We start from the raw sequence: 26,748 nt of genomic DNA on the forward strand, positions 1-26,748 counted from the left end.
TTGTTCCAGTGGTGGGTGACGTGAAGCCTGATTCTCTGCTATGACATAAGACAGATTCTGTGCTGACATAAGGCCAGATTCTCTGTTACGGGACCTCTCTCCTCTGACTGGGTGCCTGGGCCTAAATGTGTGACAGTGGCCTGTTCCAGTGGTGGGTGACGTGAAGCCTGATTCTCTGCTATGACATGAAGACAGATTCTGTGCTGACATCAGGCCAGATTCTCTGTTACGGGACCTCTCTCCTCTGCCTGGGTGCCTGGGCCTAAATGTGTGACAGTGGCCTGTTCCAGTGGTGGGTGACGTGAAGCCTGATTCTCTGCTATGACATGAATACAGATTCTGCGCTGACATAAGGCCAGAATCTCTGTTACGGGACCTCTCTCCTCTGTCTGGGTGCCTGGGCCTAAATATGTGACAGTGGCCTGTTCCAGTGGTGGGTGACATGAAGCCTGATTCTCTGCTATGACATAAGACAGATTCTGTGCTGACATAAGGCCAGATTCTCTGTTACGGGACCTCTCTCCTCTGACTGGGTGCCTGGGCCTAAATGTGTGACAGTGGCCTGTTCCAGTGGTGGGTGACGTGAAGCCTGATTCTCTGCTATGACATGAAGACAGATTCTGTGCTGACATCAGGCCAGATTCTCTGTTACGGGACCTCTCTCCTCTGCCTGGGTGCCTGGGCCTAAATGTGTGACAGTGGCCTGTTCCAGTGGTGGGTGACGTGAAGCCTGATTCTCTGCTATGACATGAATACAGATTCTGCGCTGACATAAGGCCAGATTCTCTGTTACGGGACCTCTCTCCTCTGTCTGGGTGCCGGGGCCTAAATATGTGACAGTGGCTTGTTCCAGTGGTGGGTGACGTGAAGCCTGATTCTCTGCTATGACATAAGACAGATTCTGTGCTGACATAAGGCCAGATTCTCTGTTACGGGACCTCTCTCCTCTGACTGGGTGCCTGGGCCTAAATGTGTGACAGTGGCCTGTTCCAGTGGTGGGTGACGTGAAGCCTGATTCTCTGCTATGACATGAAGACAGATTCTGTGCTGACATCAGGCCAGATTCTCTGTTACGGGACCTCTCTCCTCTGCCTGGGTGCCTGGGCCTAAATGTGTGACAGTGGCCTGTTCCAGTGGTGGGTGACGTGAAGCTTGATTCTCTGCTATGACATGAAGACAGATTCTGCGCTGACATAAGGCCAGATTCTCTGTTACGGGACCGCTCTCCTCTGTCTGGGTGCCGGGGCCTAAATGTGTGACAGTGGCCTGTTCCAGTGGTGGGTGACGTGAAGCCTGATTCTCTGCTATGACATGAAGACAGATTCTGTGCTGACATGAAGCCAGATTCTCTGCTATGGCATGAAGAGACTGATTCTGTGCTGACATGAAGCCAGATTCTTTGCTATGGCATGAAGAGACTGATTCTCTGCTGACGTGAAACCAGATTCTCTGCTATGGGACCTCTGTCCAATTGATATTGGGTAATTTTTTTATTTTTTTTATTTTTTTAATTCATTTCCCTATCCACATTTGTTTGCAGGGGATTTACCTACATGTTGCTGCCTTTTGCAGCCCTCTAGCTCTTTCCTGGGCTGTTTTACAGCCTTTTTAGTGCCGAAAAGTTCGGGTCCCCATTGACATCAATGGGGTTCGGGTTCGGGACGAAGTTCGGATCGGGTTCGGATCCCGAACCCGAACATTTCCGGGAAGTTCTGCCGAACTTCTCGAACCCGAACATCCAGGTGTTCGCTCAACTCTACTTCTAAGCCTTCTAACGTCCTAAAAAAATAAAATGACATTTCCAAAATGATGCCAACATAAAGTAGACATATGGGGAATGTTACGTAATAAATATTTTATGAGGTATCACTTTCTGTTTTAAAAGCAGAGAAATTGAAATTTAGAAAATTGCGAATTTTTCAAATTTTTGGGTAAATTTGGGATTTTTTCATAAATAAAGGTGAAATATTTTGACTCAAATTTATGACTATCATGAAGTACAATGTGTCACGAGAAAACAATCTCTGAATGACTTGGATAAATAAAGGCGTTCCAAAGTTATTACCACATAAAGTGAGATATGTCAGATTTGCAAAATTAGGCCTGGTCAGGAAGGGGGCAAATGGCCCAGATGGCAAGTGGTTAAAAACATTGGGCCAGATTTATCATTAGCTCAGGTCAGAATAATGGAGTGAAAAAGTCCCCAAAAAAGTCCCAAACGCTAAAACTGCGCACAAATTTGCGACTTTTTTCTGCTCTGCACTATGCTCGCCAGTTTTCTGAAAGTGGGCGTGTTTTCTTATGTAAATGAATCTCTAGACAGATTTACTATTGGGACTATTTAAAAAGTTGAAAAAAAGTCGCAATTTCACTCCATTGAGGAGACTTTTTAATAGAACATGCAACTTTTTCGTAAAAACGTGCGACTTTTTTGTAAAGATGTGCGACTTTTTTAAAGCTGCTTACTGACGGATAAACTGCTACCGTCAAACCACATTTATTACAGTCTTAAAGGGCTGATCATAAATCTGACTTGGCTAAAACTGACTTTAGCCATATGTGAAAGTGGAGTGAGCTGTCAGAGTAATGATAAATCTGGCCCATTGTGTCGTAAAGCGAGAGGCACAAACAACCTCCCAGGAGGACAAAGACCAGGAGCCTCTGCCTGGGCTGCCTGAACCTCTGCCTCCAAATCAGGATAAAGAGCAGAGATGACCACCCCTTCAGCCAAAATGGGACCCGGGTCTTCAAAGTTCCCCCTCCCGGAAAACAACGTGACAGGGCATCCGCCTTCACATTTTTAACCCCAGGGCAGAACGTGACAACAAAATTAAACCTAGAAAAGAATAAAGACCATCTGGCCTATCTCGGGTTCAGACGCTTGGCTGATTCCAAGTAGGCCAGATTCTTATGGTCGGTAAACACGGTAATAGGGTGTCTGGCTCCCTCTAGCCAATGGCGCCATTCCTCAAACGCTAATTTGATGGCCAACAACTCCCTATCTCCCACATCGTAATTTCTCTCTGCGGAGGAGAGTTTCCTTGAGAAAAAGGCACACAGTCGCCATTTGGCAGGAGAGAGACCCTGACATAAGACCGCACCCACACCCACCTCAGAAGCGTCCACCTCAACAATAAAAGGTAGAGAGACATCAGGTTGTACCAAAATGGGAGCGGAAGCAAAACTCTCTTTGATACTAGAAAAGGCCTTAAGCGCATCTACCGACCAGGAGGAAAAATCTACCCCCTTTTTAGTCATATCAGTGAGTGGCTTAACAACAGAGGAATAATTCAAAATGAACTTTCTGTAATAATTGGCAAAACCCAAAAACCACATCAGCGCCTTCTGATTCTCAGGAAGCTCCCAATCAAGCACAGCGCAGACCTTCTCAGGGTCCATGCGAAAACCAGAAGCAGAGAGAAGAAAACCGAGAAATTGAATCTCCGGAACCGCAAACACACATTTCTCCAGTTTAGCGTACAATTTATTCTCCCGCAGAATAAGCAAGACCTGACGTAGGTGGTCCCTATGAGTTTTGAAATCAGGAGAAAAAATTAAAATATCACCTAGATACACCAGTACAAATTTCCCCATTAAATGATAAAAAATGCTGTTCACAAAATGTTGGAAGACGGCCGGAGCATTCATCAAACCAAAGGGCATAACCAAATTCTCGAAATGACACTCAGGGGTATTGAAGGCAGTCTTACATTCGTCCCCTTCTGTGACCGGGTTGTATGCACCTCTTAAATCCAACTTAGAAAAAACTTTAGCCCCAACAATCTGGTTAAACAGGTCCGGGATCAGAGGAAGCGGATATGGGTCACGAATTGTGATACAGTTCAGCTCCCTGTAATCCAAACAAGGTCTTATAGAACCATCTTTTTTCTTAACAAAAAAAAAAAACAGCTGCAACAGGTGACTTCGAGGGTCGGATGTGTCCCTTTCTCAGGCTCTCAGAGATATATGTACGCATAGTGACTCTTTCAGGTTGGGAGAGATTGTATAAACGTGATTTTGGCAGCTTGGCGCCTGGGATGAGATTAATAGGGCAATCGTACTCCCGGTGAGGGGGCAGCTCCTGGACACCACTCTCAGAAAACACATCCGAAAATTCAGAGAGAAAAGATGGTACAGTCTTGGTAGAAACCTCTGAAAGAGACGCCGTGAGGCAATTCTCTCTGCAAAAGTCACTCCAGCCATTTATTTGCCTTGCTTGCCAATCAATGGTGGGGTTATGTTTAGTGAGCAAGGGTAGCCCCAACACTAGAGGAGTAGGTAATCCGCTTAGGACGAAACATGACATATCCTCAACATGAGCATCACCCACAGTCAAACGGATATTGTGAACTATGCCCTTTAACGATTTTTGAGAAAGTGGAGCGGAATCGATAGCAAAAACAGGTATATCCTTTTCCAAAGTGCATACCTGGAAACCATGTGTTATAGCAAATTGATTATCAATGAGATTGACAGCTGCTTCACTATCTACAAAAATCTCACAAACAATGTTCTTACTATCTAGCGCCACCCTGGCAGGTAGGAGAAAACAGGAACTACAAACAAACGGCAAACCTTCAATTTCCGCATAAACCTTGCCAATAGTAGCAAATGGAAAGTTTTTAGAGGGTTTTTTTCTTTTTGTTTCTTTATTACCCTCAGAAAACTCCCTGAATCTCCTAGAGGGGCAAACATTAGCCAAATGATTTATACCCCCACAACAGAAACCCTCATCTGAGAGCTGAATTCTCTACTATCAGAGGCAAGAAAACCCAGCTGCATGGCCTGCTGCTCAGAGGGGATTGAGAGAGACTGAGGCCCCTGCGCACTGAATGAGACCGCCCCACTGTCCTTGGACTGAATATGACAGGAAGGAGTGGTCTCTCCTCTCTCTCTAAGACGCCTGTCAATACGAACAGCTAGAGACATGGCAGACTCCAACGAGGCAGGTCTCTCATGAAAAGCAAATGCATCTTTCAATCCCTCCGAAAGACCATGGCAAAATTGACTTCGGAGTGCAGCATCGTTCCAACCAGTATCAGCTGCCCATCTCCGAAATTCAGAACAATATATCTCTGCGGACTGTTTACCCTGGCATAAAAGACGCAGTTTAGATTCAGCCAGAGCAATACGATCCGGGTCATCATATATCTGCCCCAGGGCTACAAAAAATTCATCCACCGATCGGAGGGGCCGTGCCCCCACCGGCAGCGAAAAGGCCCAAGACTGAGCGTTATCCCTGAGCAGTGAGATGATGATGATCCCCACCCTCTGCTCCTCATCACCAGAGGAATGGGGAAGTAGGCGAAAATGGAGTTTGCAAGCCTCTCTAAAGCAAAGAAAATTCTCACTGCCCCCGGAGAACGTATCCGGAAGCGAGATCTTAGGCTCGGAACAAACTCTATGAACGCAAGCAGAAACGGTCACCTGAAACTGAGACACAGTTTTACAGAGATCTGCTACCTCCAGTGAAAGACCTTGCATGCGGTCAATCAAGGCTGAAACCAGATCCATGCTTAAGACAGTAATGGCGGTTTATACGGATGATGTTGCAGATAGCTGGAAGTTATGGATAAACATCCAACTGGCTTGATCCCAAACTAAGGAGCATAAAGGTGACCCCTATAAAACCCTAAGTGCTCACCCTGACTGCTAAGTACATACAAGGGTCTCAGAGGTAGACGATTGCATTCCCTCGTACCTAGACTGTGTGACACCTGAAAACCACCGGCTCCCTGCACTTAATACGGAGGGAGTCAGGGTCACCTAGAATCAAGCCAGCAAGGAAACACAATACATGAAAGGACTTATCTGAACAAGCAGCAACATAAGTCTCCAGCAGTGAACACTTCAATCCAGGAAGTAGTATAAACCGCAAAGTGAGGCAGTATGGGAGGAAATATAAAGGAAAGAGGATTAGTCTAAATAGGTGACATCTGGGAGAAGGAAATGAGATGAGAAAGTGAAACCAAAACAAAGAACATCATGCAAGAGGTAGAAAAGGACGTCTGTCAGACCTTCTCACAGAAGTGGCGGTGACACAGAAACTCAGCCGAGAACCAAACACAAGCTATCCACAAGTCCAACAGAAGCTATAAACCGCATAGCATAGTTGGAAAAACAACAATAAATAGAGACGGTTAAATGACCAAAATAGCCACACCTGGGGAAAGAAGATGTGGTAAGCACCAGAAACAATACAGACGTCATTTGATCCAAAAGGAAAACATGTCAGATCAAACCACATGTTGCCAGTCTCACAGATCTCCTACCACCTTTCGCGGGAACGTCCATATGTCTCGGTACATCCGTGACAGTACCCGCCCTTCTACAAGTGACCTCCGGGCTCCCAGGACCAACCTTATCTGGATGAGACCTGTGAAAGGCTTTTACCAAACGACTGGCATTCATGACAGATGCCGGTACCCACATACTTTCCTCTTGTCCATAACCCTTCCAGCAGTGATCAAGATACTGAAGAGATCTACAGAGAATTCGAGAGTCAATAATCTTGGCTATCTGGAATTCCAAACTGCCATCCACCATGACAGGAGCGGGTGGCAAGGGGGACGACTCCAAAGGTTCAACATATCTCAAAGATCTGTGAAACACATTATGAATTTTCAAAGCCTGAGGAAGTTCAAGACGAAAAGCTACAGGATTAATAATGCTGTGATCTTATATGGACCCAAAAACCTTGGACCCAACTTCCAAGAAGGGACCTTTAACTTAATATTTCTTGTGGACAGCCACACAAAATCACCCACACTTAGGTCCGGCCCATTCATACATTTCCTGTCAGCCACACATTTATACTTGTAGCCCATATTCATCAAGTTATTTGGAATTTTCCGCCATATAGAAGACAATGATGACGAAAAACGTTCCTCTTCGGGGATACCGGAAGTATCCGAACCAAAGAATATGCCAAATTGCAGGTGAAACCCATATGCTCCACAAAATGGCGACTTAACAGTAGACCCCTGTCTGCGATTGTTTATAGCAAACTCTGCCAAAGACAAAAACAAGGACCATTCCTCCTGGTTCTCAGAGAAAAACATCTTAAGTAAGTCTCCAGACTCTGATTAGTGCGCTCCGTCTGTCCATCCATCTGAGGATGAAAAGTATAAGAAAAAGACAGTTGTACCCCAAGCCGAGTACAGAACGCCTTCAAGAATCTGGACACAAACTGAGTCCTACGATCTGAGACCAAGTCAGAGGGAATGTCATGAAGTTTCACAATGTTGTCAACAAACACTTGCGCAAGTGTTTTAGCATTTGGTAGGCCACGCAATGCTATAAAGAGCACTATTTTACTAAAACGATCAACTACCACCAGAATAACTGTATTTCCAGATGAATTAGGCAGATCAGTAATAAAATCCATAGACAAGTGAGTCCGTGGTCTGGACGGGATGGGCAATGGAAGTAGAGATCCAGAAGATTGAGTATGTGTCACCTTAGCATGTTAACAGATACTACAGGCCGACACATAGTCCTCAATACACTTACGCAACCCCGGCCACCAGAATCTACAAGAAATGACGTCGTCAGTGGATCTACTCCCAGGGTGTCCCACAACAACCGTTCAGGGATGTTCCTCAAACACCATATGACGCAATTCTGATGGAACAAACAATTTCCCAAAGGGGAAAGACTCCGGTGCATCTCCCTGAGCCTCTAACACCTTCACCTCTATGTCAGGGTATAGAGCAGATATCACCACCCCTTCCGACAGTATCGGACTTGGATTTTCAAAAATCACTACCTCCAGGAAAACTAAGTGACAAAGCATCTGCCTTGACATTCTTAACCCCAGGACGATAAGTGACAATGAAATTCAATCTGGTGAAAAACAAAGACCATCTGGCCTGCCTCAGGTTCAGTTGTTTAGCCAACTCCAGGTAAGCCAGATTTTTGTAATCTGTGAACACCGTGATTGGATGAATCCCCCCTTCCAACCAATGATGCCACTCCTCAGACTTAATGGCCAGCAACTCTCTGTAACCCACATCATAATTTCTCTCTACGGCAGAGAGTTTCTTTAGAAGAAAAAGAAAATGGGCACCATTTACCAGGTGACGGGCCCTGCGATAAAACTGCTCCTACCCTCACCTCGGACACGTCAACTTCCACAATGAAAGGTTGTAATACATCCGGCTGCACCAGTATAGGGGCAGAAGAGAAGCACTCCTTAACTGCAGAAAAGGTTTGCAACGCCGAATCAGACCACACTGATACATCCGTCCCTTTCTTAGTCATGTCAGTTAAGGGTTTCACCACTGTCGAATAGTTCTGAATACATTTTCGGTAATAGTTGGTGAACCCCAAAATCCGCATAAGAGCCTTTAGATTTTTGGATCGATCCCAGTCCAATACAGCATGAACTTTCTCTGGATCCATTAAAAAACCTGAAGATGACAGCAGGTAGCCAAAGAATTTCACCTCATGTACAGCAAAAACACTTCTCTAATTATGCGTACAATTTATTATCTCTTAGGATCTGTAACACCTGTCTAACGTGATCCTGATGAGTTTCCATGTCTGGAGAATAAATTAGTATGTCATCCAAATACAAGACAACAAACCTCCCCACCAGGTGATGAAAATGTCATTCACAAAATGCTGGAAAACCGCAGGAGCATTGGTCAACCCAAAAGGCATGACCAGGTTCACAAAGTGACCCTTTGGGGTATTAAAAGCCATCTTTCATTCACTCCCTTTCTTGATCCTGACCAGATTATATGCCCCCCTTAAGTCCAACTTTGAGAGCATCTTGGCATCAACAATCTGGTTAAACAAATCATGAATCAAAGGAAGGGGGTAAGGATCACGGACAGTAATACGATTGAGCTCATGGAAATCCAGACATAGCCTAAGAGTTCTGTCCTTTTTTTTTAACAAAGAAAAACCCTGCTGCCACTGGAGATTTGGAAGGTCTTATGTGTACTTCAGCCAAACTCTCAGTAATATACTCTCTCATGGCCGTTCTTTCCGGTCCAGAAAGGTTTTACAACCCAGATTTGGGCAATTTAGCTCTGGAATAATGTTGATAGGACAATCATATTCCTGAATGCGGAAGTAAATCCTAGCATCCACTTTTAGAAAATACATCAGCAAAATCAGATATAAAAGATGGTAATGTTTTAGTGGTTAAAGCAGAAAAAGATATATTCAGACAATTGTCAACGCAATAATCACCCCAATCCAGAATCTGTCTAGCTTGCCAATCGATGGTTGGATTGTGCCTGCTTAACCGCGGTAAACCCAGAACCAACGGAGCAGGGAGGCCCTCCAACACAAAACACAAGATGAATTCCTGAATAAAGTCACCCACTCTTAATCAGATGTCATGCACCATCTGAGATAAAAACTTCTGAGTTAGAGGTGCAGAATCAATAGCAAAAATGGAAATGTTTTTATTTAAAGCACTTGGAGACAACCCGTGCATACGGACGAACTGAGCATCAATCAGATTCACCCCTGCCCCACTGTCGATAAACACCTCAATCCACACAATCTTGGACTCTAGCGCCATCTTAGCAGTCAGGAGAAATCGGGTACTACCAGGCCAAGACAAGTGCACGTTTTCTGACTCTCCTCCCACACCTGCAAGAGTCAGATGGGAATTAAATGTCCCCCCCTTTTTTTTTTTTTTTTTGAGGCTAAATGCATGGACGTACATAGATAAAATGCCCTTTCTGTCCGCAGAAAAAACACACTCCCTTCTTATGACCAGAATGCTTAAAACTGGTTCCGGGAGTAGCTCCCTCTAACTGCATGGGATCGTCCGCAGACATAAACCCAGGAGTATCTTCACCCAAAGTGTCAGAGGAAAACGATACGTTATGTGATAGTACGTCCTGAGAGTGGGGGCCCCTAGATCTCTCTCTCAGGCATCTATCAATGCGTACTGCAAGAAACATAGCGGCTTCCAGAGACTCAGGATTCTCATGAAGGGCCAAAGCGTCCTTTAGCCTCTCTGATAATCCCTGACAAAACTGACCACGGAATGCCGGATCGTTCCACTCAGTATTCGTACCCCACCTCCTAAACTCAGAGCAATAGATCTCAGCAGAACGCTCTCCCTGACGAAGGCCACGTAGCTTGATCTCGGCCAGGGAGGTCCGATCCGGGTCATCATAGATGAGACCTAGAGCTTTGAAAAATTAATCCACCAACCGGAGAGACTGCGATCCGGTCGGCATAGAAAAAGCCCATGACTTAGCATCCCCCTTAAGCAATAAAATAACCACACCAACGCTCTGATTTTCATCCCCAGATCAATGTGGACATAGCCTAAAATACAATTTGCACACCTTCCTAAACAAAATTACATTTATCACTTCCCCCAGAGAATCTGTCTGGGAGGGCAACTTTAGGCTCGAGACAGGCCTGGTAACCACCACCACTTGGACCAGCAGCCTGTGGTCTCTGGATCTGCGAGACGGTCATGCGGAGTTCAGCTACGTCCAAAGACAGCGCATGCAGCTGTCGTGGCCAGTGCAGCAATATCATGGCTGTACTGAAACAAGCAAAAATGACGGTTTTGGCGGTTTATAATGTCACGCTCGTGTGTGGGAGGAAAACACCACACCGAGCATAGGAGGGAAAGGGGATACACCGGATACCTAGAATCCTATCTCACCCTATAGGACCCTGGAACTAATGTCAGGACTGAGTCTACCTGTTCCTCCAAAGGGAAGGATGAACAGGAGTCTCCCTCAGTCCTAATGACAAACAACTGGGAAAGGGAACTCACACAAAAATATAAACAAAATACAAAAGGGAAAGGAAACACTTATATTCAATGAAGCTTTGGTAGCACCAGGAATTCAGCCAAAAACCAAACACAAGCTAACCACAAGTCCAACAGAAGCTATAAACTGCATAGCATAGTGAAATAAACAACAATAAATAGAGAAGGTTAAATTACCAAAATAGCCACACCTGGGGAAGGAAGGTGTGGCAAGCACCAGAAACAACACAGACCTCATTTAATCCAAAAGGAAAGCATGTCAGATCAAAGCACGTGCTGCCAGTCTCACAGATCTTCTACCACCTGTCGCAGGAACATCCGTATATCTCGGTACGTCCATGACAATATGGCTTGACCTGATACTACAATGCAGGCAGTGCAATATAAAAGTTAAATATCTATATGTATCTGTCCCAGCTCACCTTTAAATAAAATATTTTCTAGACCTACGATTTCTCTGATGAAAGGTGAAATCCACGTGGTCTGGCTTATACCGTAAATGGGTGTCCACCAGACGAGTATCCTCAACTATCCTAGACAACACAACGCTATCAGCATCCATCCCACCTTTGGAGCCTCCCCTATCACAGGCCCTCATCACATTGTTGAAGTCCCCTCCAAAGATCACTTGCTGGCTGGTAAAAAGAAAAGGCTTAATCCTCATGAGGAGACACTTGTGGGCTGTAGATGTTTATTAATCTCAATTCTTGTCTCTCCATGAGGACATCTAAAATCAGGCACCTTCCCATTTCTAACTCTATTATCCTCCTGCATTCCACTCTTTCGGCGGTCTTAAAAAGTACTGCCACCCCACTACGTGGCTCTGTCACAAGAGACCAGAAAGACGGACCTAGCTGCCATTCTCGCTTGGCTTTTGCCAGCAGAGTCGTACTTGTTAACCAGGTCTCTTGCAAAAACAAAATATCGGCTTCAATACGGCTAAAAAAATCAAAGGCCAGGAAACGAGCTGCGTCTGACTTAATACTGGCAACGTTAATGATTGCCAGTGTCAACGAGGTGAGTTCTGCCATCATTGATGATCGCCATCATTGATGAGTTAGATAGCCTTCTTTTTCCCCACCCGACTACCAGCAGCATTTTCATCTGAACCATCACACTCCTTCTGTCTTTTCAAACATACAGAGACATCCATGCCATCCTTTTTGCCCAAGGTTCCAGGCTTGGCCCCCCCCACAAGGTAATTTACCCCCAGAAGGACAGGGCCCAGCAGCCTGCGAGGAAGCCCCCGCGCCCTCTGACACCACACCCTCCTCCCCCCAAGCTGAAGCAGTTGGTGGATCCTCGTCAAGGGCCTGGTACCCATTAGAGACTTCCACCAGAGGGGACCAAGTTGATCCTTCCCTAGGCTTCTGGTCAAGGATGAGTGGGACAGATGGGTCCCACTCGAGAGAGGGCTTATGACTCTTCCTTTCTTCTTCTTCTTACTCCGCTTGTTTCTCCTACCCTCCAACCACGCTCTACCGCCCTCGTCAAGGCTTTCGCCGTACAGGGTTAGCCTCCATAGGTTGGGCTTCTGGTTCCCCATCATCGCTGTACCCCGGGTCACTACAACCGGGATCCTCAGCCAGACCAGCCGAAAGACCAGCTGAAGGGTCAGCTGCCACCTGTTCCCTATCCTTGCGGCGTTGTTCTTGCCGCCTGATCCTGGATGGCCTTTGCTTCTTCGGATCATGTCTGCTTCCTCTAGCGCTAGTAGTTCCAGCGCTCGTCCCTCACCAACTGATTCAGTCCCGGCAGCAGGCTCCTCCCCAACCACAGACCGAGCCTCATGGCTAGTGCCTGCCTGTTCTTGAGCCCGGCCCTGAACCCTGTTGGCAAAGGCAAGCGGACAGCGACTAAACAGGTGACCTAGGTCCCCACAGAGGTTGCACCGGATCCGCCTACAAGATGCGGCAAGATGACCAGTGTCCCCACACTTCACACACATGCGAACATCACATTGTGCGCTGAAGTGGGTGGGACTGCCGCACTTGTGACAGACCTTTGGTTGGCCTCTATAGAACACCATAATCCTATCCCTTCCTATAAAGGCAGAGGAGGGAATATGAGCAACAGAATTGCCCCGATCAAACAGCTCAACGCTGAAAGTCCAGGCACCCGACCAGATGCCATGCTCATCGAGCACATTGGCGGGGAACTGCCTAACCCTACCATATCGACTAAACCAAGTCATGATGTCTACACTAGACAGTAATTCATTACAGGTCAAAACGGTCACTGTCTTCACAGTCGATTGGCGGGTGATGGCCTCAACAGCAAAACCCCGCCACTCCGGGGTGTTCTTCATCAGCTCATACTTAGACCAGAAGAGCTCCAAACCCTCCGGCATAACAAAGCTGACGTCGAACATAGCGGTGCCGTAGGGAGCGTAAAGATATCATTCACAACAAACCTGGCCCCCAGGAGAAGTTCCACAACAGTCTTCCTAGAAGGAGCTGCTGCTTCCTTACACCTCCAATAGAGACGGGCCACATTCCTACGGTCAATCCCTGGTGTGGGGTGAGTCCATACGATCTCACCCCTCCTTTGTTCTCGGAAGGCCCTATAACCATTCCTTTCTGTCCAAAAAGCCAGGTCAACCGACCCTCCCTCTACCTGTATGGAAGTCCCCGGTCCTTTTTTTAGGGCCTACAGGAGGTGCCGTTGCAAGTCACCCCCGCCCGAAACCTTGGGCAAAGAGTCACCCAGAAACAACACCCACATACGTCTTTGTTTTTGCCATCCTCTCTGTCACATCCTTCTGTCTCCATCCTCATTGCTTCCTTCCGCATAATTCCTCCTCTTCATCCACTTCCGTATCCGCAATATACTCCTCAATCAAAGCTTCCTCACCCACCATCTTAATTTCTTCCTCATCCACAATCCCATTCACCTGTTTATTTGTATCCTCATTTATAACCTCGTTTACGTTCTCATTGACCCCCACAGCCACCTGCACATCATTACCCACAATCCCATTCACAACCACATTTGCATCCATATTAGTATTTTCATCAACCTTTATTTTTTTAACTGTATTACCTTTCACTCCCCCTGGACTGGTCGGGTTCCCTAAAGAGATCGCAGTATTACTGGGGGCGAGCCATGAGGAGCCCCTCGCAAAACTCACCGGGGACCCATCTCCCGCACCCCCCACTGCCTCCATGACCCGAACAGTCCTGGGATCCTCGACCACAGTCTTCTCCCCAGGTTCCAAAGTCTTTACACCTTCCACAGATTTTAATGGTCTTTTCACAATTTTGACACTTCTATCAGTTTCTAATGTTTTCTTTTCCTCTTTCTCAGCACCACCACCTTGAACCTTGTCCGCAATCATCGCATCCTTGTCGGTCCTCCTCACCTCCTTGTCCGCCACACTGTTTGGGGTTTTACCCCCTGCGCTTCTTGTGATCACCCTACCACTACAGGAAAGGGGGGCACCTCCCGTCACATCTTAGAATCAATCTCCCGCACTGTTTAACCCGATTCCACTACAGGAACCGGGCTGGGCACTGCAGCAGATTCAAAAGGCACAAATCTAAACACTTCTTCCACAGTTTTATTTTTCTCCTTTCTGATTTTCACCAACTCATCCTCAGGGACCTCCTCATCCTTAAAATACAGTCTGCCCACCAGGGACTCCAACTGCCTGACTTCCACCATTAGCCTTCCCCCAGACCCACTTTCATCCACGGATACAGCCGCAATCAGGTCTGAGGGGTCCCCCTGCCCACAAGGCAGAGAGTCTACCTCTGAATCTTGTGTTCCAAGTACCACCTTCCCCTGGCTCCCAGCCTGCTGCCCTGACAGTCTGGGGCCAGGCGTACCGGATAGTCCAGACATACACTCAAATCTGCAGTCATTCCTGAATTTTTCCAAGAATGGGCCGCCATTTTCCTCAATGGCTGCCCTCTTCTCCTCCAAAACCATGATTACCTCCTCCAACTTCACCAGTCTGGAGGAGAGGATTGCCTTCTTTGTTTTAGGTGCCATTTTCTCTTGCATTTTTAAATTTTTATACTCCATATTAAGTCTTTTTAATTCCTTGTTGACCTTCTCATGCATGTTGACAATAATGGTATTCGGGAGGAAAAGTTTTCTGAAGACCCTTTAGGGCTCAAAATACCCCAATTAAGCAGTCTCTTAGCCGCTTGGCAGGAAGTACCCCCGACACCAGGCTTCTTTATAGTAACTTTATCGCTGAGGTACCGACACAGACATACCACATGCTGATTCACCTACCTCAGCCTCTGGCCTCGTCACCTTCTCCATGGCCTTCCCTGTATCCCGTCCCATGGTCCGTCCGGAAGCTTGTCCAGCCACTGCACTTTTCATTTTCTCACCCGCTGCTTATGCAGCAGCGGGCCTTTCTATAGCATCCTGCTTTCTCGAGTGCCGATGAAAATTGTTCAGAGAGGATCCCAGGCTGGTTGCTCTCCTGGGACCCCTCCGGACCCCACTCGGTACTCCATTGGGCTCACTGCAGGGATCGAGGCTGCTCCTAGTAGCTCCATTGCTTGCGACCTTGCGGCCACTTGCTGCGGTGTCTTCATAGGCGCATCATCGTCCACCTCCAGTAGCGCCGAGGTATCTAAGCCCAGGTCTCCAGTCCTGGAGGCTCTCCTCTCCACTCGCGCATCTCCGCCGCGGTTGCCGGCACATGGTGATGAACGCCGGCAGCCGGAGGCCCGCGATCCATACCGGGAGAAACCGCTACCCCCTGTTCCCCCCGGCAAATAAAGCGCTGGTAAGCCTCCTGGACCTCACACACAACAGGAAACAGGAACAGAAAAGGAACAGTAGCTCCTCCCACCACTTCTCCTGTCCTGTATACTGGGTGTGATTCTCAGTATTAGCTCTTATTATATCTGCTCTTATTCTGTGTATACACTGTGTACAGAATTATTAGGCAAATGAGTATTTTGACCACATCATCCTCTTTATGCATGTTGTCTTACTCCAAGCTGTATAGGCTCGAAAGCCTACTACCAATTAAGCATATTAGGTGATGTGCATCTCTGTAATGAGAAGGGGTGTGGTCTAATGACATCAACACCCTATATTAGGTGTGCATAATTATTAGGCAACTTCCTTTCCTTTGGAAAAATGGGTCAAAAGAAGGACTTGACAGGCTCAGAAAAGTCAAAAATAGTGAGATATCTTGCAGAGGGATGCAGCACTCTTAAAATTGCAAAGCTTCTGAAGTGTGATCATCGAACAATCAAGCGTTTCATTCAAAATAGTCAACAGGGTCGCAGGAAGCGTGTGGAAAAACCAAGGGGCAAAATAACTGCCCATGAACTGAGAAAGTCAAGCGTGCAGCTGCCAAGATGCCACTTGCCACAAGTTTGGCCATATTTCAGAGCTGCAACACACTGGAGTGCCCAAAAGCACAAGGTGTGCAATACTCAGAGACATGGCCAAGGTAAGAAAGGCTGAAAGACGACCACCACTGAACAAGACACACAAGCTGAAACGTCAAGACTGGGCCAAGAAATATCTCAAGACTGATTTTTCTAAGGTTTTATGGACTGATGAAAGGAGAGTCTTGATGGGCCAGATGGATGGGCCCGTGGCTGGATTGGTAAAGGGCAGAGAGCTCCAGTCCGACTCAGATGCCAGCAATGTGGAGGTGGAGTACTGGTTTGGGCTGGTATCATCAAAGATGAACTTGTGGGGCCTTTTCGGGTTGAGGATGGAGCCAAGCTCAACTCCCAGTCCTACTGCCAGTTTCTGGAAGACACCTTCTTCAAGCAGTGGTACAGGAAGAAGTCTGCATCCTTCAAGAAAAACATGATTTTCATGCAGGACAATGCTCCATCACACGCGTCCAAGTACTCCACAGCGTGGCTGGCAAGAAAGGGTATAAAAGAAGAAAATCTAATGACATGGCCTCCTTGTTCACCTGATCTGAACCCCATTGAGAACCTGTGGTCCATCATCAAATGTGAGATTTACAAGGAGGGAAAACAGTACACCTCTCTGAACAGTGTCTGGGAGGCTGTGGTTGCTGCTGCACGCAATGTTGATGGTGAACAGATCAAAAGACTGACAGAATCCATGGATGGCAGGCTTTTGAGTGTCCTTGCAAAGAAAGGTGGCTATATTGGTCACTGATTTGTTTTTGTTTTGTTTTTGAATGTCAGAAATGTATATTTGTGAATGTTGAGATGTTATATTGGTTTCACTGGTAAAAATAAACAATTGAAATGGGTATATATTTGTTTTTTGTTAAGTTGCCTAATAATTATGCACAGTAATAGTCACCTGCACACACAGATATCCCCCTAAAATATCTAAAACTAAAAACAAACTAAAAACTACTTCCAAAAATATTCAGCTTTGATATTGAGTTTTTTTGGGGTCATTGAGAACATGGTTGTTGTTCAATAATAAAATTAATCCTCAAAAATACAACTTGCCTAATAATTCTGCACTCCCTGTATGGACACTGCACAGTACCACTTCTCTTGTCCTGTATACTGGGTGTAATTCTCAGTATCTGCTCTTATTCTGTATATATGGACACTGCACAGTACCACTTCTCCTGTCCTGTATACTGGGTGTAATTCTCAGTATCTCCTCTTATTCTGTATATATGGACACTGCACAGTACCTCTTCTCCTGTCCTGTATACAGGGTGTAATTCTCAGTATCTGCTCTTAGGCTTCATGCACACGACAGTTGTTTTTATCGGTCCGCAAAATGGGTTTCCGTTGTTCCGTGATCCGTTTCCGTTTTTGTTTCCGTGTGTCTTCCTTTATTTTTGGAGGACCACCAGACATAAAGGAAAGTAAAAAAAAGTCTAAGACAGGTTTGCCATGCAAATGATAGAAAAAAAATGGACGCGGATGACAATCTTGTGTGCCTCCGCGTTTTTTAGCGGTCCCATTGACTTGAATGGGTCCGCGAACTGTTTTCTGCGAAAATAATAGGACAGGTTACATTTTTTTGACGGACTGGAACCACGGATCACGGACGCGGATGGCAAACGGTGCATTAGCCGAGTTTTCAACGGACCCACCGAAAATCACGAAAAACGGCACAACGGACACGGAATAAAACAATGGTCGTGTGCATGAGGGCTTATTCTGTATATATGGACACTGCATAGTACCACTTCTATTGTCCTGTATACTGGGTGTAATTCTCAGTATGTGCTCTTATTCTGTATATATTGACACTGCACAGTACCATTTATCCTGTCCTGTATACTGGGTGTAATTCTCATTATCTGCTCTTATTCTGTATATATGGACACTGCACAGTACCACTTCTCCTATTGCGTACGACTCTGGCCTGGAAGGGGTTAAACAGATGACAAACTTGTGATGTGAACCCATCCTTAGGGCTCATTCACACAAAGGTATGGCTGTGGCGCCCGTATTGCGTAACCCAAGTAGTGGTCCGCAAAACACAGTCACCATACATGTGAACTGCATGTCATGGATGGAGACGCAATAACTTGATTTTCTCCGTGATGTACAAGATATGGCAAAACATAGGGTATGTCCTATCTTTTAGCGTATTTTGTGGATCGCAAACCAAGTCAACAGGTCTGTATCCGTGAAAAGGGATTCAAACAGATGGTGCCTGTGTCTATTGCAGACCGTTATTTGCAGTCCGCAACACCGGAACGGTGACCATATGGTCATGTGAATGAGCTCTTAAAACAACCACAGCCACATTTTTTTTTTTTACTTAGATAACTTCATCAAAAATAAAGTATTGAGAAAAAAAATATTTACCTATACTTCAGAGATGAAGTAGCCCTTTCAAACATTATCTTTGTGATAAAACAAATGTCATCTAAATAAAGGTATACATATTTATAGATAGAGATATATAGTTACTGATCTATATCTCTATATACCTATATCGATGAACTATATATATATATATATATATATATATTCATATCTATATATATATATATATATATATATTCATATCTATATATATATATATATATATATAGAGATATCTATGTATATATATATGTATATGGAGATATATATTTACTGATCTATATACATATAATGATGAACTATACATATATATATATATATATGAGAGCGAGAGAAATTTGTCAGCTATATATACATATATTCAATCATGGGCACGGATTTACTTGTGTGTGTATGGTCTTGGGGGGTGGCTTTGGGGTCCGATCGCCTGTCTCTTAATGCGCTGCTGTTTTCACAGGAGCCTGCCGGCAGCCAGAGCAGAGAGAGGGGGGTGGGCCACAGGCTTTGACGTTTCATGTACAGACCCAGGCCACTCCCTAGGTCAGGGATAAGCCTGTACTTGAAATGTCAGCACAGGAGCCTGGTGAATGACGTTGGGGGTCACATGACCCGCATTGGCTCTGCAGGAACACTGCATAATAAATGAAGACAGTAAATTACAAAAGTATTTTTAATTAAGTTATAAGTCACATTACCATAAGTACATATAACTCGGACAACCCCTTTAAGGGCAGAGTACTTGTTCCAGGACAATGACTGCAATCTATATATAGAACTATGCATGTTCATGAAAATTTCTTATTGGAATAAGGAATCATAGTTGTAATGCAAATGTATCAGCTATTTTGAATACACAAAATACCCAGGATAAACCAACGTGGAGGTCCCTTTGCGTGTTGCCCCACATACCTACTTTCTTAGACACTGGTGGAATTTTTGTAAGCCTCTGCAGGTGAGCACGAGTGGCTTGTTCCCATTACATCACGCTGTGCATCCCTGGCAGACCTGGCATATTTATCTTCATTTATGTCAGACTTCTAGTATGAAGTGCATCTCAACATACATTAGGCGCAGCCTCTGGCAGCTGACAAGATATCATAGACCAGCGGGAAACGTTAGTCTATGATAAATTCTTCCCTTGCTCTTTCAGTCAGGGACAGGCATATACTTCTGTTATACAAAGATTTATACGGTACGAAGATAACTGTGTCAGGACTTGTCGCTGCTATTAAGCTATGTGTCCTTAAGTGAATACGAGCCAGCAAGCAGTTGAACAGCAATGACCGGTCGAGTGACCTATTTAAAGGGATTCTGTCATGAGATTTGAGCCCTATAAGCTAAACATATGGCCATGTCCGTACTAATAACATGAATCCTAAACTGCCCTTATTAAACCTGCTTCTGGCTCTATTAGCCCAAAAAAATGGTTTTTATAAGCTGTCACTCACCTACCTAAGGTGCCCAAGGGGTTTTACGTTAACCCAGGGTGCCCGCCCGCACCCCTCGCCGTCTGGTGCCCAGCGCTGCCTTCCTGACCTCAGCCCCGCCTCCGCAATCCTCCCGTCCCCCTGCTAGATCCGGCGCCTGCGCATGCGCATCAGGCTGGCGCATGCGCACAACACGGACAATAACGCGGACAATAATAGGAAATGTTCTATTCTTTTGCAGAATGGAAATACGGACATACGGAAATGGAATGCACACAGAGTAACTTCAGTTTTTTTTACGGACCCATTGAAGTGAATGGTTCCGTATACGGTCCGCAAAAAAAGGAACAGACACGGAAAAAAAATACGTCTGTGTGCATGAGCCCTTAAAGGGGTATTCCCATCTTGATGATCATGTTTCAAAAGTTTACACTGGTGCCATACTTCATTTTTCTAAATAACTTCCATTACTTATAATACACCCATTTAGATAAATTGCCTTCCCTCCTAACCCATTGTTTACACTTGGCAACCCATAGATACGGCCACTGCTCCACGGCCACATCTATGGGCCGCACTTGCGCAGACTGCACTTACTTTTCACTTAGGCAGCCGGTCATTCGCACGAAAGTGCGCACGCTGCGAGCATGCGCGTTTCTTCTGTCTTCGCGGCCATCTGATACAGAGCCGCGCATGCTCTGTATGCAGCGTGGCCATAGGGGGAGAGAATGGTGGAAAATCAGCGGAGGAGGAGGGGAGCTGTCCGGGCTTTGTGATTGATGTGATTGGACCAATCGCAACGTTCAGCAGCGCAGCCCGAATCTCCTCAGTGAGTGGTGAGGAGATTGGGGTTGTGCTGCTGTGTATAACTGTGCCGACCCCCCTTTCAATTTCAGGATGGCACTGATGTCGGACGTTAACCCCTTCCATCCCGCGGTTCATAGGGACCGCTGTATGGAAGGGGTTAACAGGGAGGGAGCTCCCTCCCCCATCAGGCGCTGCGCTGCTGTGTCAGTGTTCACGGGCATCTGGCTTGCCATGGTATATCTAAGCCTGATCAGGCTCCTTCTCAAGGCAGGTCCCTGACCAGGCTAAGTGTAATAGAAAATACACTGCAGTACACTATACAGTGTACTTCAGTGTATTATAGAGGCATCAGACCAAATGGATCTTCAAGGGCCAAGTGGGTCTGAGTCAAAAAAAAGTGCAAAAAAATGAAAATAAGTAAAAAAAAATCTAACATATTCCCATATACGCACGTTTATAATTCATTAAAAATTAAGAAAATAAAATGCCCCAAACATGTTTGGAATTGCCACATCCGTAACAACCGGCTCTATAGAAATGTCATATGACCTAACCTCTCACTCAGAAATTTTTTTGTCACCTACTATCACAAAAAGTGCAACACCAAGCGATCAAAATGGCATATGCCTCCTAAAATAGTACCAATCAAACTGTCACCTCATCCCACAAAAAATGAGCCCCTACCTAAGACAATCGGCCAAAAAATAAAAAAGCTATGGCTCTCAGACTTTGGGGACACTAAAACATTATTTTTTTGGTTTCAAAAATGGTATTATTGTGTAAAACTTAAATAAATAAGAAAAAGTATACATATTAGGTATCGCCACGTCCATAACGACCGGCTCTATAGAAATGTCACATGACCTAACCCCTCAGGTGAACACCGTAAAAAAAAAGAAAACAGCCAAAAAAGCTATTTTTGCTCACCTACCATGACAAAAAGTACAACACCAAGCGATCAAAAGAGCGTATGCCCCCCAAAATAGTACCAATCAAACAGTCATCTCATACTGCAAAAAATGAGCCTCTACACAAGACAATCGGATAAAAAAAAAAAATATATGGCTACTAAATACTAAAAAAATCTATGACTTACTGTATAGGAATAGGCAGCCCGACACGCTCTTTTATGAGGTATTAAATTGCCATAAAAGCCAAGAGGAACCTTTTTTGGCCTCCATTAGGTGAATACAAGTCTATGGCTACATACGCCAACTGCGTCCACTGACTGCAGTGTGAATGCAGGTTTGTCAACACTAGTGCATGGTACAGAGCAGCGCTTCATAAATACAGCATTTTGTCCAGAAAATTGACAGATATGCCCTGTTATTTTTCAGTTATTTGAGTAAAAGTATATGAATAAGGGTAGGTTCGCACAGAGATTTTTGGAGGTTTTGAGGCAAATTTTCCTGCAGGTTTCTGATTCAAAACCAGAAGTGGGTTCGAAAGGAATCGGAAATGTAAAAAAAGGACTCAACATCGCCTTCCTTCTGGATTCACTCCTGGCTTTGGCTGAAAAATCTGAAGGGAAATCTGCCTCAAAAAACCTCAGTGTGAACCTACCTTTAGGGCTCATGCACAAGAATGTATTTTTTGTCCGTGTCTGTTCCATAATTTGTTTTTTTCCGCCCATATATGGAACCATATATATATATATATATATATAGCAGAGCTGTATCTGAAGCTGTTCTGCCGCAGTGCTAGTGGGGGAGGGGAAGACATATGTGGCAGAGCTGTATCTGAAGCTATTCTGCAATAGTGCTAGAGGGTACTGGCAAAGTGAGATGTAGCAGAGCTGTATAGGAAGCGGTACTGCCACAGTACTAGAGAGTACTGGCGAAGATAGATGTAGCAGATCTGTATATGCATCTATACAGATACATGGTCTAAGGTGTATACACAACTGTAGTAGAGCTGTAATAGAAACAAATCTGCATCAGTGCTGGTCGGTGGGGGATGGTAATATTTTAGGGGAGGCAAAAGCACAGATCATTTGGCTACTAGCTAACATGCTTTTGGGCTGATGTATAGTAGTGAATTATTGTTTTGCTGCTCAGAATGGGTTTTGTGTGTAAAACTATATTAGAATGCAGGACAAGCACATGTTACTGTCTTAGCTCACTTCCTATGGCTCTCTGAGCATGATTGCCCAGCATGGGGGATGGGCTTCACAGACACTGCAGGCTGCCAGACTGATGAGTCATACTATCCACATGAACTAGCACGCAAGGACTGAGTTCTCAGTGTGATGTCATAAAGAGGCATGGTCAGCCTTCACTCAAACTGCCTAAGCCCGCCCAGCCTTAGCAGCAGGAAACCAGGAAGGGAACAGCAGAGCTGGCTGCAGGTGAGGATGAATTAGCAAGATGGGAAAACCCCTTTAAGCATAGCATAGCATGTATTATAACATTACATTAACACTGAAGCACATGGTAAAATGTCTGCCTGTACATAAGATTGCATGGCAGGCTAACAGTAAAAACAACTCCCTGAGTAACAATTACAGCTAGCTGAACAGCTCTGCAACACTCAATATCCCTGAAACAAAGGTAGATCTCTCACCAGATATGATTTTACAATGATGGTGGAGTTTGAGAAGGAGACATGCATAGAACAGCTCTGATGATGGGTCCTGGAGACTTCTCTTTCCCAGGATTCCTTGCACTCCCACAATGCTGTGCACGCACCACCCACAATGCAGTAGTATTGTAACTTAAAACCGCTATATCGTGATATAACCACACTAAACACTTCAGAAATACCAAGACTGAGTGAGGCAGATGGGATCTGTAATGAGTCTCTAACCCAGCTGAGCAGAACACTCTAGTATGAAAAACTTGACACCTATTGAAAATACACATTACAACTTATAATTCTTCAACAATATATAGTTATTAAATCTTTTCAGTAGTTTCCTATATCAATGATGATCAATATAAAATACAAAAGAGGGTTGAGACAGAGACTTGCTCTTTAACAGCCAGGGAAATACAAGCAAGGAGAATTTCAGCAATGCAAGATAGGAACTGTAGTCTTCTATCCACATGAGCTGCTGCTGAAGACATGCCCTCTCGTGCACCGAGGAGGAGCACATAGGGAGCAACAACGTGACAAACAGGTCATTATACACTGCTCAAAAAAATAAAGAGAACACTTAAACAACACAATGTAACTCCAAGTCAATCACACTTCTGTGAAATCAAACTGTTCATTTAGGAAGCAACACTCAGTGACAATCAATTTCACATGCTGTTGTGCAAATGGGATAGACAACAGGTGGAAATTATAGGCAATTAGCAAGACACCCCCAATAAAGGAGTGGTTCTGCAGGTGGTGACCACAGACCATTTCTCAGTTCCTATGCTTCCTGGCTGATGTTTTGGTCACTTTTGAATGCTGGCGGTGCTTTCACTCTAGTGGTAGCATGAGACGGAGTCTACAACCCACACAAGTGGCTCAGGTAGTGCAGCTTATGCAGGATGGCACATCAATGCGAGCTGTGGCAAGAAGGTTTGCTGTGTCGGTCAGCATAGTGTCCAGAGCATGGAGGCGCTACCAGGAGACAGGCCAGTACATCAGGAGACGTGGAGGAGGCCGTAGGAGGGCAACAACCCAGCAGCAGGACCGCTACCTCCGCCTTTGTGCAAGGAGGAACAGGAGGAGCACTGCCAGAGGCCTGCAAAATGACCTCCAGCAGTCCACAAATATGCATGTGTCTGCTCAAACGGTCAGAAACAGACTCCATGAGGGTGATATGAGGGCCCGACGTCCACAGGTGGGGGTTGTGCTTACAGCCCTACACCGTGCAGGACGTTTGGCATTTGCCAGAGAACACCAATATTGGCAAATTCGCCACTGGCGCCCTGTGCTCTTCACAGATGAAAGCAGGTTCACACTGAGCACATGTGACAGACGTGACAGAGTCTGGAGACGCCGTGGAGAACGTTCTGCTGCCTGCAACATCCTCCAGCATGACCGGTTTGGCATTGGGTCAGTAATGGTGTGGGGTGGCATTTCTTTGGAGGGCCGCACAGCCCTCCATGTGCTCGCCAGAGGTAGCCTGACTGCCATTAGGTACCGAGATGAGATCCTCAGACCCCTTGTGAGACCATATGCTGGTGCGGTTGGCCCTGGGTTCCTCCTAATGCAAGACAATGCTAGACCTCATGTGGCTGGAGTGTATCAGCAGTTCCTGCAAGACGAAGGCATTGATGCTATGGACTGGCCCGCCCGTTCCCCAGACCTGAATCCAATTGAGCACATCTGGGACATCATGTCTCGCTCTATCCACCAACGTCACGTTGCACCACAGACTGTCCAGGAGTTGGCAGATGCTTTAGTCCAGGTCTGGCAGGAGATCCCTCAGGAGACCGCCACCTCATCAGGAGCATGCACAGGCGTTGTAGGGAGGTCATACAGGCACGTGGAGGCCACACACACTACTGAGCCTCATTTTGACTTGTTTTAAGGACATTACATCAAAGTTGGATCAGCCTGTAGTGTGTTTTTCCACTTTAATTTTGAGTGTGACTCCAAATCCAGACCTCCATGGGTTGAAAATTTTGATTTCCATTTTCTTATTTTTGTGTGATTTTGTTGTCAGCACATTCAACTATGTAAAGAACAAAGTATTTCAGAAGAATATTTAATTAATTCAGATCTAGGATGTGTTATTTTTGTGTTCCCTTTATTTTTTTGAGCAGTGTATTATCTCCTATGGTTGGATCATCAACAAGAGAAATAATTGTCCTGAATTGAGGATACAAACTTACAAGAGGACATTTTTTAAAACTGGTGTAAAGGAAAACTGGCTTAGTTGCCCATAGCAACCAATCAGATTCCACCTTTAATTTTTCAGAGCTCCTTTGGAAAATTAAAGGTGAAATCTGATTGGTTGCTATGGGCAACTAAACCAGTTTTCCTTTACACCAGTCTGATAAGTCTCCTCCACAGTTTCTACCACAACCAGCACCTCAATGCCCCAGTTAATGTTGGGATAGGTAAAATCTCCCATAATAAGGGCTCCATTATTTCCTGCTGCCTTTCCTATTTGTTGCAGCGTTTCATTCTCTGACTGCTCAGCTATGTCAGTTGGTTGATAGCAAACTCCAATTAATAGTTTACTATTGTCTGCCACTCTATAGAGATTAACCCACACTGTCAGAGCCTTCCACAATACTGTTTTTTAGCACTGCTCTAAGGGGTTGGCCACTTTTAAGATAACTATATGACACTTACTAGTATAGCATTTTTTGATGTTCTGTGCCATTTGCTATATTTCATAAGCTATGTCACCTTCTTTGTAATGTCCACATAAAGGTTTTGTCCTTAAAGCCACCTGCACATGGGTGCAGGGGAACGCACATAAAATCTGCACTAATGTCCCTCGGGACTTATGTGCGTTTCTGCAGCATATACATTCCAAAATGTCTAACAGTGGTTTGTTTGCCAGTGCTCAGTGTCCCAAAATATTGAATTGTGCCATGCCTGTGTCTCTGGGGTTTTCATGAGTGTCTCTGACCACAGTAGGTCAGACTTAGGCTACTTTCACACGAGCGTTCGGGTGTCCTCTCGTGAGCTCCCTTTGAAGGGGCTCACGAGCGGCCCCGAACGCATCCGTCTGGCCCTAATGCATTCTCAGTGGAGGCGGATCCACTGAGAATGCATCCGCCTGCCAGCGCTCAGCCTCCGCTCCGCTCAGTGAGCGGACACCTGAACGCTGCTTGCAGCGTTCGGATGTCCGCCTGGCCGTGCGGAGGCGAGCGGATCCGGATCCGCTTGAAGATGACACCATATAGCTCAATCTTCAAGCGGATCCGTTCCCCATTGACTTACAATGTAAAGTCTGAACGGATCCGCTCAGGCTACTTTCATACTTAGAAAATTTTCTAAGTTTTAATGCAGACGGATCCGTTCTGAACGGATGCAAACGTCTGCATTATCGGAGCGGATCCGTCTGATGAAACATCAGACGGATCCGCAGGGCCGATCCTAGGGTCACAGGCGC

At 45.5% G+C, this 26,748-nt stretch overlaps 1 protein-coding gene across 2 annotated transcripts in view; it reads right to left on the minus strand.

Moving 5' to 3' along the window:
- Positions 1-19,009, minus strand: part of VNN1 (vanin 1) — a 125,101-nt gene extending 106,092 nt beyond the window's left edge. Inside the window, exon 1 of one of the 2 annotated variants that reach the window (XM_040429154.1) lies at positions 18,891-19,009. The gene's annotated coding sequence lies outside the window, so the exon portion shown is untranslated. The remainder of the gene's footprint in view (positions 1-18,890) is intronic. The other variant, XM_040429155.1, reaches the window with a different exon arrangement.
- Positions 19,010-26,748: the final 7,739 nt, after the last annotated feature.

Source organism: Bufo bufo, chromosome 4, assembly GCF_905171765.1.
Source record: "Bufo bufo chromosome 4, aBufBuf1.1, whole genome shotgun sequence".
NCBI lineage: Eukaryota > Metazoa > Chordata > Amphibia > Anura > Bufonidae > Bufo > Bufo bufo.